This window comes from Miscanthus floridulus, chromosome 7, assembly GCF_019320115.1.
Source record: "Miscanthus floridulus cultivar M001 chromosome 7, ASM1932011v1, whole genome shotgun sequence".
NCBI classification, from domain to species: domain Eukaryota; kingdom Viridiplantae; phylum Streptophyta; class Magnoliopsida; order Poales; family Poaceae; genus Miscanthus; species Miscanthus floridulus.
This window is the reverse complement of record NC_089586.1, coordinates 35,211,663-35,224,519: the sequence shown is the minus strand read 5'-3', so window position 1 is coordinate 35,224,519 and position 12,857 is coordinate 35,211,663. Positions and strand designations below refer to the sequence as shown.

The 12,857-nt window shown below is 42.7% G+C and overlaps 1 long non-coding RNA gene across 3 annotated transcripts; it reads left to right on the top strand.

The window, feature by feature from the left end:
• Positions 1-4,501: 4,501 nt before the first annotated feature.
• Positions 4,502-11,608, top strand: LOC136466872 (uncharacterized). 3 transcript variants are annotated; one of them, XR_010761488.1, is made up of 3 exons: positions 4,502-4,673; positions 8,387-9,651; positions 9,843-11,608. It is a non-coding gene; the product is annotated as an uncharacterized lncRNA (long non-coding RNA). The 3 variants fall into 3 exon arrangements; XR_010761487.1 differs by having other exon boundaries at positions 9,838-11,608; XR_010761486.1 differs by having other exon boundaries at positions 8,387-11,086; positions 11,257-11,608.
• Positions 11,609-12,857: the final 1,249 nt, after the last annotated feature.

Sequence of the window (12,857 nt, the reverse complement as noted above, 5' to 3'; positions counted from 1 at the left end):
GTATAAATGTCAGAATTATGACGTTAACCAAAACGCTTCGATTATAACAGCACGTCTGCATAAGTTACAAGAGTTCAGAGGACCAAGAAGCATCGTCTGCTGATATGAACTACGTAAACCAAATATCCAATCCAAGGACAGGACCTCATCTTTCACCAACTTGTCCATAAAAAAGAGAGACGAAACTCAACATACATTGAGCCCTAGAATGTGTCAATCCCTTTCATTACTGTATAAACAGTTAAACACTTAGAAATGTATGTACTCCTAAAATGAGATGAACCTAAAGGTCATATATGAACGGAAACCAGAGGATATATGCTTCACCTGTAACTCAACATGATTTGCCGTCCGATTCATTCAAGACGCCCGTTGATTCGTACTAGGAGTGATTGGAAATCAAATACTTATACAGCGTATCATTTTCCGTTGGTTCATACGGTCGAAATGAGGGTATGAAGTATGAAACCGGACAACAACTGTACTTTTCATCAGTATATAAAATCGCCATGACTTGATCCTTCCGCATACAGGTAAACCCAAAAAGTCTCTTATATACATATATGATGTACGGAGTATCCTTCAAACTGAGTCCTAACTCCTGATAGCTGTTGGCCTCTTTGATCGTGAAAAGGATTCGCAGCTGATTTTCATATGACAGGCTCTAGCTGGTGAAGTTTACTACTAGATATATAATTATGTAATTAACCCTTGTCAGTAATTCCGTGAACCATGCAAGTTCAACTATTTCTGAAAATTTGGCAACAAATTCTGAGACCTAATTCAATAACTTTTTTTTATTCAAAATCAGTCAAGAGATCCTGAACACCTATAAAAAACTTTAGAAACAATTTTTAACTAAATCCTCATTAGATAAGAGATTGAGTGTTCATTGCTCCTCTGATTAAGAATATAATTCTTTGTAGCATTCCTCAACCTTACACGAAAATTATAAGTCGATGAACACATGTGATTACGAGGCACATCTTTACCTATTCTTTTTTGTTTCCCTTATTTTAATTGAATTGTTCAGAGGAAGAAGGCCAGTTACGTTAATTATATTTCTAGCACAGAGATTAGTTCCAGTGCTCCTCCCCTTTTTTCTTCCATTTTTGGTTCTACTGATTGATTAATTCACTTGTTTGGTACGTCTCCTGCTACAGTTCCACTTACTCATGGGAGCTGGTGAAGTTTTTTAAAAATGTTTTACAAGTTTCTACTCGCTCTATTCCAAATTATAATATGTTTTAGGCTTTTTTAAGTACATTGTTTTGCTAGACATAATGCACATCTAAGTGTATAGTAAAATGTATATATCTAGAAAGTTTAAAACGTCTTGTAATTTGGAATGGAGCTAGGGAGCAGTTTTTTTTGCAAGGTACTACAAGTTTCCAGTTTATTTTAGCAAAAAAGAGAAAATTGATTTCTAAAAAAGAGCCAGAGCCTACGAGCTATGCCAAACGGTATCTTTAATTTGTTCATGGTTTCAATGGTTTCGTGTAGCTCAAAATCAAAGCTGGAAATGTCATATCATCAGCAGCAATGCTTAGTTTCATTTTTTTTTTCTGCAATGTGTAGGCATCAGATAGAGAAAGCGGACATTGTAGCAAATAAAGAAATGAAAAAAAAACTATTCCTCCTATGCAGCAACTTTCCATTCGGAGACCAGAGCAGTGTGAGACAGCGAAATGCATGATCGATTTTTCTGTTGATCGTACGTAGATGTCTAAGAGTCATCGATGCAGTTTTTTTTGGATCAAGCTCGTTCTAACAATCAACAATGTACAAACCGATGCTCGGTGAGAACAGAGAAACTTCGAGCATCATTTCTAGGACACACGGCGGGTGTTCTTAGAAGATAACGACAAGGAGTCGCGTTCTCGTGAATCATGATAGTGAAGGCTACTATATATTACTTTCTTGGAAGGACATAATTCATTCATTTTCGGCATGTTCGCTGGTTGGTTTCTGGGCTGGTTCGAACTGACTGGTGCTGATTTGTTGTGAGAGAAAAACACTGTTGGCTGGCCGGTTTGGGCTGGCTGAAACCAACAAGCGAACATGCTGTTTGACGATATCGACTGGCGATTTCGTCGTTGCCATTTCCTTGTCATTGGGCAAGCTGATTTCAATAAAAAAGAAAAACAGGCTGGCTGCCGAACGCTCGAACCAATGTTCGATTCGTCAAAATCAAGCGTTCAATGAGTTGGAAACTCAGGCAAAGATGATGGAAGTTGTCGAGTGCGATGCATATCGTATATATAACAAAGTAGGAGTTGCCGATGTTGATTGAATAGAGGTAGCCGGCGGTGGACTCAGCGAGGTCGTAAATGTTCGTTTGCCGGATTTTCTATTCTCGTGTTTCTTTCTTTCCTCGCGGTATCGCATCGTCCAAACCTTTGCTGGCAGGATGCGCGTGCTTCCTCATCGTGCGTTCCATCCACCCATCCATCCACACTTGCACATAGAAAAGAGGAGGGAAATTTTTTCTGGACGGAATTGGCGGCAGATCACTCATCTCAGAATGTGAATATATGGTAGTAGCTTTTCAAAAAGAATGTGATATGGGGCCGCATATGGCAGCATCTGCTTTGATGAGCATACGCGTCTCCCACTGCTCGACGTTTTTCCGTGGTCTCGCGGAGTGGGCACGGACGCGGACACACACTTGTGGCAAGATAACGCGGCAATGGCCAATGGAAAAGAAAGAAAAAAAAAGGAGCTGCTTTGGCGCGAATCTGGAATCTGGAATCTGGACCAATTCTGTGGGCCTAGGCGATGAAAAAAGAGTGATGGGCCGATGTGACGGTAGTGGACAAACGAGACGACTCTCTGATACTAGTTGTGTGAGAAAAAAATACTGACCGACCAACGAGCGAACATGCTAATCCTACAACGTCATGTTACAGTGCGCAGGGTCGACCCGAAACCGGCTCCTAGTCGGATTCGGGGTCTCTATGCAAGTCGTCGGACGCCAAGGTTTGCTGAAGCAGCTTGAAACCGGGTGAGTCCCCGTCAACGTTAACTCCTCCATTACTCCTTGCATGTGATGACTGATGACTGACGCGTGACAATGCATGCCAGACGCGGGGGACACGGTCCTTGTGATGCGCGTTGTCTCCTACCACCGCTTGACAAATCACCAATCACGCGGCGCTGTCACATGGTGTGGTACCGTATTCTGGACGCAAGTGGACGCCGTCGGCACGCACGTCTATGAATTCATTAATTACTCGCTCGTACAGTGGCCTGTTTGATCCATGGGTTAGAGCTAGTTTGGGTTAGTTGGAGCTCAACTAGCTCTAAAGTAGCCAAACAGGAGGGCTATAGTGGGTTATTTGCAACTAGCCCACCCTAAAAAACTATCCCCAAAGAGGTGATTATTTGGGCTAGTTGGGGCTATTTGAGGTGGGGTCCACTATTTTCTCTCTACTTTCACCCGCACCAATGATTTGGAAAGCACATTTATTATCATTTTAACCCTTGTATCCAAACATCTCTTAGGCTAGAGTTAGTTCAGGGCTAGCTCTGAGCTAAAAACTAACTCTAACCTCTAACTATGCTAGAGTATCCAAACAGGGCCAGTACCTACCTAATAGCTATTTGGCCTCCTATTTTGACGGGACGGGGAAAAACATATGAGAGTAATCACGGGTGACGAATAAATAATCAATTTATTTTATATAGTTCAAGAATACGAGAGATAAATATATGAGTCTAATAGTACATAAAAAAATAAGAATATACTTAGTATAAAATAATTTTTGCTTTTGTCTCTCATCTCCACGTAAGCTGGCTACGTAGCTAGCACCATTGCGGACGCCCTAAATGTCGTGGTGTGATTTTTTTTCAGGTTTTGGATTATCCGTCGGGTTTCAGGGGATCCGCGGGTTCGGTTTCGGGGATGGATTTCTACCCGAATTAGTGTTCAGGACGAATTCATGTCTTAGTTCGGGTTATGATTTTGAATGGCCAGACACCCCTCCCGATCCGAACCCCGCCTCGTTTATCCTTACACACCGATGACCTCCACTGCGACGTTCCTGCCGCTAGCTTCGCCCAACCGCCTTCTCCCGTAGCCTCGCCCCATCGCTGTCTCACCCGTCTCCATCGCCGTGTTACGCACTGTAGTATTTCGTTTGTATTTGGTAATAATTGTCCAATCGTTGACTAATTAGGCTCAAAACGTTCGTCTCGCAAAGTACAACCTAACTGTGCAATTAGTTTTTTATTTCGTCTGCATTTAATACTCCATACATGTACTATAAATTTAATGTGACGAGAAATCTTTTTTTTACATAAAGTTGGGAGGTAGGAGCGACTAAACATGGCCCAACCTCCCGTCGTTAGACATGGGCACAGGCAAAGTGGAGCGCAGGCACGTGGGCCAGCCCGCATCGCACCCTCGGCTCAGAGCGCGACCAATCGGGTAAAAGAGATTGCCTCATGGGAGCGTGGGAGTACTATATATAATAAAAGTCAGTCGCTCTGTAGCACAACATTTCAACGTCGTCCTGAGCCAAATTTCAGCGAAAGGAACAAGAACAACGCCACTTTGCGCTTAGTATTAAACATCACCCTCCCCCTCCGCCTCACCCTCACCCTTCACACACAGCAAAAGCATCCTCTCTAGATCCGTGATTGACTTGTCTTCGACCTCCTCATCCATCCAGGTACGGGGTGAGATTGAATTAGTCAGACCTGCTTTTCTTTTCATTTTACTGTACTTTTCTTTTTGTTACCGATTTCTAATGCGCACAAGGGGATTCCTTGGATGGATCTATGGGTAATAAGGGTAACATACGTGTGTGAATTGTGATAGCGCCCTCTTTATACGAATATATGAACGCTAAAGCACACCCGGCCACTGTGGGGGCAGAATGAATCGATCCAAATCGCCCCTGTATGAGGGGGGCTGGGATGACATTGGGGGCACCCACGGAACAATCCCCAAAGATATGGACTCAAATCTAGAGTCAGGGACCAAATGTTGTTTGATCTTGTACGCACCACGCGATTCAACCATGTTTTTGCATTTGCTGGCAAGCACGGCGCAACTATCAATCGTCTCTGATATTGCCAATGTCGTCTTAGCTGCTCACACAGATGCTCTTGCGCATTGGTCGACGCTTCATCCCTGCTTTTAGCAGCACAGCGCAACTATCAATTTTACATCGCTGATGCTACTGCCAGATGTTTTAATCATTTCTGTCCTGTAATAGTTTTGGTCTGAATCCTCACTTGTGGGGATGAAGCCAGATGTTCTTGCGTTATCTAAAAAAAAAGATGTTCTGTATACTGCATACTTAGCAGTGTTCAGTAGACCTCGAGAAGAGCAATTGGTGCAGAGGAACTCTTCACTGATTGCTGACGCTTCATTCTGTCTTTTTTTAACCAGCACAGCAAGATTATCAACTTTACCTGGCTTAGTGCAAATTAGAGGGACCAAACTAGGAGGTAAGAGGAGCAAATGAATCTGAGACTTGCTAGATTGTTAAATTAGAATGGATAATAAATTAAGAAAATGGTTAATATATTAACCAGCCAACTACTGATGCCTGTTATTTCCTCGCTCAACTGGTTTTCTGACGGTTTTCTTCCTTTCACACTTGTGAGCAAATCAAAAGGCTTAGAGCGATCGGTATATACTTCCCTTCCTTCCATTGCTTACTTGCCCGAGCTGGAAAGCGAAAGATGCAAATCCAAATCATATATACTATATTATGATATTTCATAGTTGATTGTGTTAAAAAAATTTCATATTGAGGGAAATATGAATATCATTTTATCTTTATTTCCATATTTATTTGGTTTATTCTATACTAATTTTTACATAGCTATAGGTATCTATATATCTTGTCACATTCCTGGTCCAGGGAGTAAGTTTTACACATCGTTCATGATCCGTTATACCAAAAAGAAATAATTTTGCACATAACTGAACTAGCTAGAAAAGACAACACAAGCTGACCTCAAACAAATCCTAAAACTTAACGCCAGTGCCAGATGCTCTGCATAATGCATACATAAGCTGTGTTCAGCAGTTCTCCTTAATGAGAGAATTGGTGCAGAGCCTGCTCAAGATTATTGTACTACTCTTCACTACTGAATATTGCCAACTGAATATTAACTTGTGATTCTATCCAGTATCTACTGTTGTGAGTTGTGATCAAGCTGAATAATAATCCTCAAACAGATTAATTTACATTCTAGACCACCACATCATAGTCACTCAGACCAATTTGTGTGTTTCAGATTTTTGCTCGAACCTCCTGTCATCGTTTCACCAAGGATCTATCTAGCTATCACTAAATCCCCTCTAGCGATCAGCTGGTATGAGTTCAGAAAGGCCTGTGGACAATGAAGCCCTGCTCGGACAACATCATGAGAACTTGCTAGTGCCGAACAAAAGCAAAGACCATGGTATCTCATTGCTTACTGGGACTGGCTTCCTGTTCCTGACTTTCAACTCGGGCATGGCGGTTTACCGCTCAAATGGAGACTTTGGAGCCATCGCCTTCGTGGCTTTCTCCTACCTGGACCTTGTCTTGCTTTTCTACTGCCTGCGGTGGTATGAAAGGACAACCCCAGAGTCGCCTCGCCGTGAACACCTCAAGATGGCGGTGTGGCTGCTCACCACAATGCTTACCGCTGCCTTCTCATACAAGGTGGCGGCAATCATGCCGTTCCCGGTGCAGGTGCTCGTATGGGCCATGGCCGGCGCGACAGTGCTGGGTGGCTTCTACGCCTTCTTCCTGCACCGGGAGGAAACTAAGGCATAACAAGGTATAAACTTCATTGATCCTTTGCTTTAATTCTCCCGTGCAGAAGAATAATTATCCATGCACCTTTGTTTCAAATTAAAGTTTTTGATTTTTTTCTGTTTCCCTGATGGAATTGGCTCCAAGGTTTAATACTGAAACTGAGGTTTGAGCCTGACTATGCAATGCATGTCTCTGTCTGCATGGATAGGATAGGTCAGTTGAATCCGTTCAAAGATTAGGTGGTAGTGACAAAATTATATTTAAAGGCACATTCTATGGTTCAGAAAAAAATGAAGCATCAGGATTCATGACTATTGCAATCAATGAACTGATTTTATGTTCTTTTCATCCTAATGTGGTTCTGCCAGTCTTAGAGGAATGTATACTCTTGCTCAAAAAGAGGAATGTATACTCTTGCTCAAAACGAGGAATGTATACTTCCATGGTCACACAAGCTTTGGAACAGGATCTGATGAAACATAATGGGAGGGATGCATGCTTTATTACTGTGCTGCCTGGCATAATGAATCATTACGCTCGAATTGATGGGTATCACAGCATTGATAAGTGATTAGTCTTGACAAGAGCCCGACCAATGGCTTATGGCAGCCTTGAACTAGAATTGTTGTTAATTTCTGGTTTGCCAGACAAGTGTGCCACACCTTGGCAAAGGAGGGGAAGAAGAGGCAGGAGGACTGCAGCCATCTTTTAGAAAAAAAAAGTGAGACAGTAAAGCTGACAATAAGTCAACAGGCAATTAAAGAAATTCCAATTTCTAGAAAAAGAAGAGACAGCAAAGCAGGCAACAAGTCACCAGGCATTTCAAGAACGAAGGCTCACAATTGTTGCAAAAAGGGGGGGAAATGAAAAATTAAAAACAAAAAAAAAGAAAGGAGATAAGGGCTAATCTCCTTGGCCATTTTTGGAAGTTCTATGCCAAACTTGTTCCTCAAAGATATGGCTTCTCTTCATCATCTATAGAACTGATGTTGGAGGCTTTGAGCCAGGAGTTGTAATGATGCTGGAAGCAACAACTGGTTTCCAGGTTATTCATGAGTTGCCTGCATGCAAACATCCTGGCACAGTCTTGCCACAGGACACAATAGACAAGACATGCAACGCAGAGATATTACATGAACAGCCTTGACTGAAAAAAAACCTATTGAAATTCGCCATATGCATCATGCATTTGTTCCCATGGTCAGGCTCGGAAATAGCCATCATTCAACTAATTATAATCCTACTAGAGACCTATAAAAAATGAGATGACTTGTGGTAGTCATTCTGTGTTTCAAACCTCATTTAGAATGAGGCCCCATTTTGAATTTGAACACAGGGTTTCATGGAAATTTCTGCTAGAAACTCGTTGTTTCTAATGGAGTTCAGGTGGAATTCTTGGACTCAAATGGGCCTGACGCCGCATCCACTAGACCACCTTCTCGTGGGTCAGCGGTTTCATAACTGCATTTTCTTTGCAGCCCGTCAGGTCCATTTACAGATTACTGCAAGTATTGCTTCTAGATGTATATATTACTAGTACTACTTTGTGTTCAATGTGCCTAAACTTCATGCTTTGTTTTTGGATGTCAGGGCTGATACTAACTCGTAGTTCATTCATACAGGCCGATGGCTTGGTTCGGACAGAGAAATAAAACCAAAGGTTAACTTTTAAGGCTGAAGGAGAACAAACACCCCCACTGTCCAGTGAGACACTGCATGGTCCTATCAACTTTGCATGCATGTGTGTAATATAATAATGAATAATTGCACTAAAAAAATAATGAATAATTGTAGCAACAATCATGTCATTTCTGTTCTGAGAGCTTCCTATGAGCAAAGTTGACAGGACTAGACAGTATCTATATGAAAGCTTGGTCAGGCTATGTTCATGCCTGATCACTTATTAAGGTCAACTTTGTTGTCTATGTTGTACTGTATCAACTTTTCAACTTTACATGCCTAGTGTTGGCGTTTGCTTCTGCGTGATGATGTCCTGCTCGATCAGAGTCTCCGGTTCTTGCATATGCATTGCTAAAATCAGCAAAGAGAAATGCTTCACCTAACACCTGTGCATACACCACGTATATTTGTTCCACTAGTTTGCGCTATATAGCGTTGTTATGTTATCATGTCCTGATGACGTGTTGTCTTCTTGTTTTTCGACCTTGCACTAGGATGAACAGAAGTGCCGGGCAGGGGCAGCGAGACTGCCATCCTCTGCCTCTTCATCGGTATGAAAAGTGGCCGTCGTCCCGTCTGGCTGGCCGGCTGGGCCGGATGAAACAAATCGGCCGCAACATTAATTTACATTCTAGACCACCACATCATTGTCACTTAGACCAATTTGTGTGTTTTAGATTTTTGCTCGAACCTCCTGTCATCCTTTCACCAAGGATCTATCTAGCTATCACTCAATCCCCTCTAGCGATCAGCTGGTATGAGTTCAGAAAGGCCTGTGGACAACGAAGCCCTGCTCGGACAACATCATGAGAACATGCCAGTGCCGAACAAAAGCAAAGACCATGGTATCTCATTGCTTACTTAACCGGCTTCCTGTTCCAGACTTTCAACTCAGGCATGGCAGTTTACCGCTCAAATGGGGACTTTGGAGCCATCGCCTTCGTGGCTTTCTCCTACCTAGACCTTGTCTTGCTTTTCTACTGCCTGCGGTGGTACAAGAGGACAACCCCAGAGTCGCCTCGCTGTGAACACCTCAAGATGGCGGTGTGGCTGCTCACCACAATGCTTACCGCTGCCTTCTCATACAACGTGGCGGCAATCATGCCGTTCCCGGTGCAGGTGCTCATATGGGCCATGGCCGACGCAACAGTGCTGGGTGGCTTCTATGCCTTCTTCCTGCACTGGGAGGAAACTAAGGCATAACAAGGTATAAGCTCCATTGATCCTTTGCTTCAATTGTCCTGTGTAGAAGAATAATTATCCATTCACCTTAGTTTCAAATTAAAGTTTTTGATTTCTTTCTGTTTCCCTATTGGAATTGGCTCCAAGGTTTAATACTGAAACTGAGGTTTGAGCCTGACTGTGCAATGCATGTCTCTGTCTGCATGGACAGGATAGGTCAGTTGAATCTGTTCAAAGATTTGGTGATAGTGACAACATTATATTCAAAGGCACATTCTATGGTTCAAAAAAAATAAAGCATCAGGATTCATGACTATTGCAAGCAATGAACTGGTTTTATGTTCTTTTCATCGTAATGTGGTTCTGCCAGTCTCAGAGGAATGTATACTCTTGCTCAAAAAGAGGAATGTATACTCTTGCTCAAAAAGAGGAATGTATACTTTCATGGTTGCACAAGCTTTGGAATAGGATCTGATGAAACAGAATGGGAGGGATGCATGCTTTAATACTGTGCTGCCTAGCATAAAGAATCATTGCGCTCGAATTGATGGGTATCACAGCCTTGATAAGTGATCAGTCTTGAACAGAGCCTGATCAATGGCTTATGGCAGCCTTGAACTAGAATTGTTGTCAATTTCTGGTTTGCCAGACAAGTATGCCACCCCTTGGCAAAGGAGGGGAAGAAGAGGCCGGAGGACTGCAGCCATCTTTTAGAAAAAAAGAGAGACAGTAAAGCTGACAACAAGTCAACAGGCAATTCAAGAAATTCCAATTTCTAGAAAAAGGAGAGACAGCAAAGCAGGCAACAAGTCACCAGGCATTTCAAGAACGAAGGATCACAATTGTTGCAAAAAGGGGAAAATGAAAAATAAAAAATGAAAAATGAAAAATGAAAAAAGAAAGGAAGCAAGGGCTAATCTCCTTGGCCATTTTTGGAAGTTCTATGCCAAAGTGGTTCCTCAACGATGTGGCTTCTCTTCATCATCTATAGAACTGATGTTGGAGGCTTTGAGCGAGGAGTTGTAATGATGCTGAAAGCAACTACTGGTTTCTAGGTTATTCAGGAGTTGCTTGTATGCAAACATCCTGGCACAGTCTTGCCACAGGACACAGCAGACGAGACATGCAACGCAGAGCTATTACATGAACAGCATTGACTGAAAAAACCTATTGAAATTCGCCATATGCATCATGCATTTGTTCCCATGGTCAGGCTCGGAAATAGCCAGCATTCAACTAATTATAATCCTACTAGAGACCTATAAACAATGAGATGACTTGTGGTGGTCATTCTGTGTTTCAAACCTCATTTAGGATGAGGCCCCATCCTGAATTTGAATACAGGGTTTCATGAAAATTTCTGCTGGAAACTCGTTGTTTCCAATGGAGTTCTGGTGGAATTCTTGGACTCAACTAGGCCTGACGCCGCATCCACTTGACCACTTTCTCGTGGATCAGAGGTATCATAACTGTATTTTCTTTGCAGCCCGTCTGGTCCATTTGTAGATTACTGCAAGTGTTGCTATAAGATGTATATATTACTAGTACTACTTTGTGTTCAATGTGCCTAAACTTCATGCTTTATTTTTGGATGTCAGGGCTGATACTAACTCGTAGTTCATTCCTACAGGCCGATGGCTTGGTTTAGATAGAGAAATAAAACCAAAAGTGAACTTTTAAGGCTGAAGGAGAACAAAGACCACCAGTGTCCAGTGAGACACTGCATGGTCCTATCAACTTTGCAGGCATGTGTGTAATATAATAATGAATAATTGCTCTCAAAAAAATAATGAATAATTGTAGCAACAATCGAGTCATTTCTGTTCTGAGAGCTTCCTATGAGCAAAGTTGACAGGGCTAGACAGTATCTATATCAAAGCTTGGTCAGGCTATGTTCATGCCTAATCACTTATTAAGGTCAACTTTGTTGTCAATGTTGTACTGCATCAACTTTTGAACTTTACATGCCTAGTGTTGGCGTTTGCTTCTGCGTGATGATGACCTGCTCGATCTCAGTCTCCGGTTCATGCATATGCATTGCTAAAATCAGCAAAGAGAAATGCTTCACCTAACACCTGTGCATACACCACGTATATTTGTTCCACTAGTCTGCGCTGTATAGCATTGTTATGTTATGATGTCCTGATGATGTGTTGTCTTCTTGTTTTTCCCCCTTGCACTGGGACAAACAGAAGTGCCGGGCAGGGGCAGGGAGACTGCCATCCTCTGCCTCTTCATCGGTATGAAAAGTGGTCGCCGTCCCATCTGGCTGGCCGGCTGGGCCGGATGAAACAAATCGGCCGCAACATTAATTTACATTCTAGACCACCACATCATAGTAACTTAGACCAATTTGTGTGTTTCAGATTTTTGCTCGAACCTCCTATCATCCTTTCACCAAGGATCTATCTAGCTATCACTAAATCCCCTCTAGCGATCAGCTGGTATGAGTTTAGAAAGGCCTATGGACAACGAAGCCCTGCTCAGACAACATCATGAGAACTTGCTAGTGTCGAACAAAAGCAAAGACCATGGTATCTCATTGCTTACTGGGACCGGCTTCCTGTTCCTGACTATCAACTCGGGCATGGCGGTTTACCGCTCAAATGGAGACTTTGGAGCCATCGCCTTCGTGGCTTTCTCCTACCTGGACCTTGTCTTGCTTTTCTACTGCCTACGGTGGTACGAGAGGACAACCCCAGAGTCGCCTCACCGTGAACACCTCAAGATGGCGGTGTGGCTGCTCACCACAATGCTTACCGCTGCTTTCTCATACAAGGTGGCGGCAATCATGCCGTTCCCGGTGCAGGTGCTCGTATGGGCCATGGCCGGCACGACAGTGCTGGGTGGCTTCTATGCCTTCTTCCTGCACTGGGAGGAAACTAAGGCATAACAAGGTATAAGCTCTATTGATCCTTTGCTTCAATTGTCCCGTGTAGAAGAATAATTATCCATTCACCTTAGTTTCAAATTAAAGTTTTTGATTTCTTTCTGTTTCCCTGATGGATTTGGCTCCAAGGTTTAATACTGAAACTGAGGTTTGAGCCTGACTGTGCAATGCATGTCTCTGTCTGCATGGACAGGATAGGTCAGTTGAATCTGTTCAAAGATTTGGTGGTAGTGACAACATTATATTCAAAGGCACATTCTATGGTTCAAAAAAATGAAGCATCAGGATTCATGACTATTGCAAGCAATGAACTGGTTTTATGTTCTTTTCATCGTAATGTG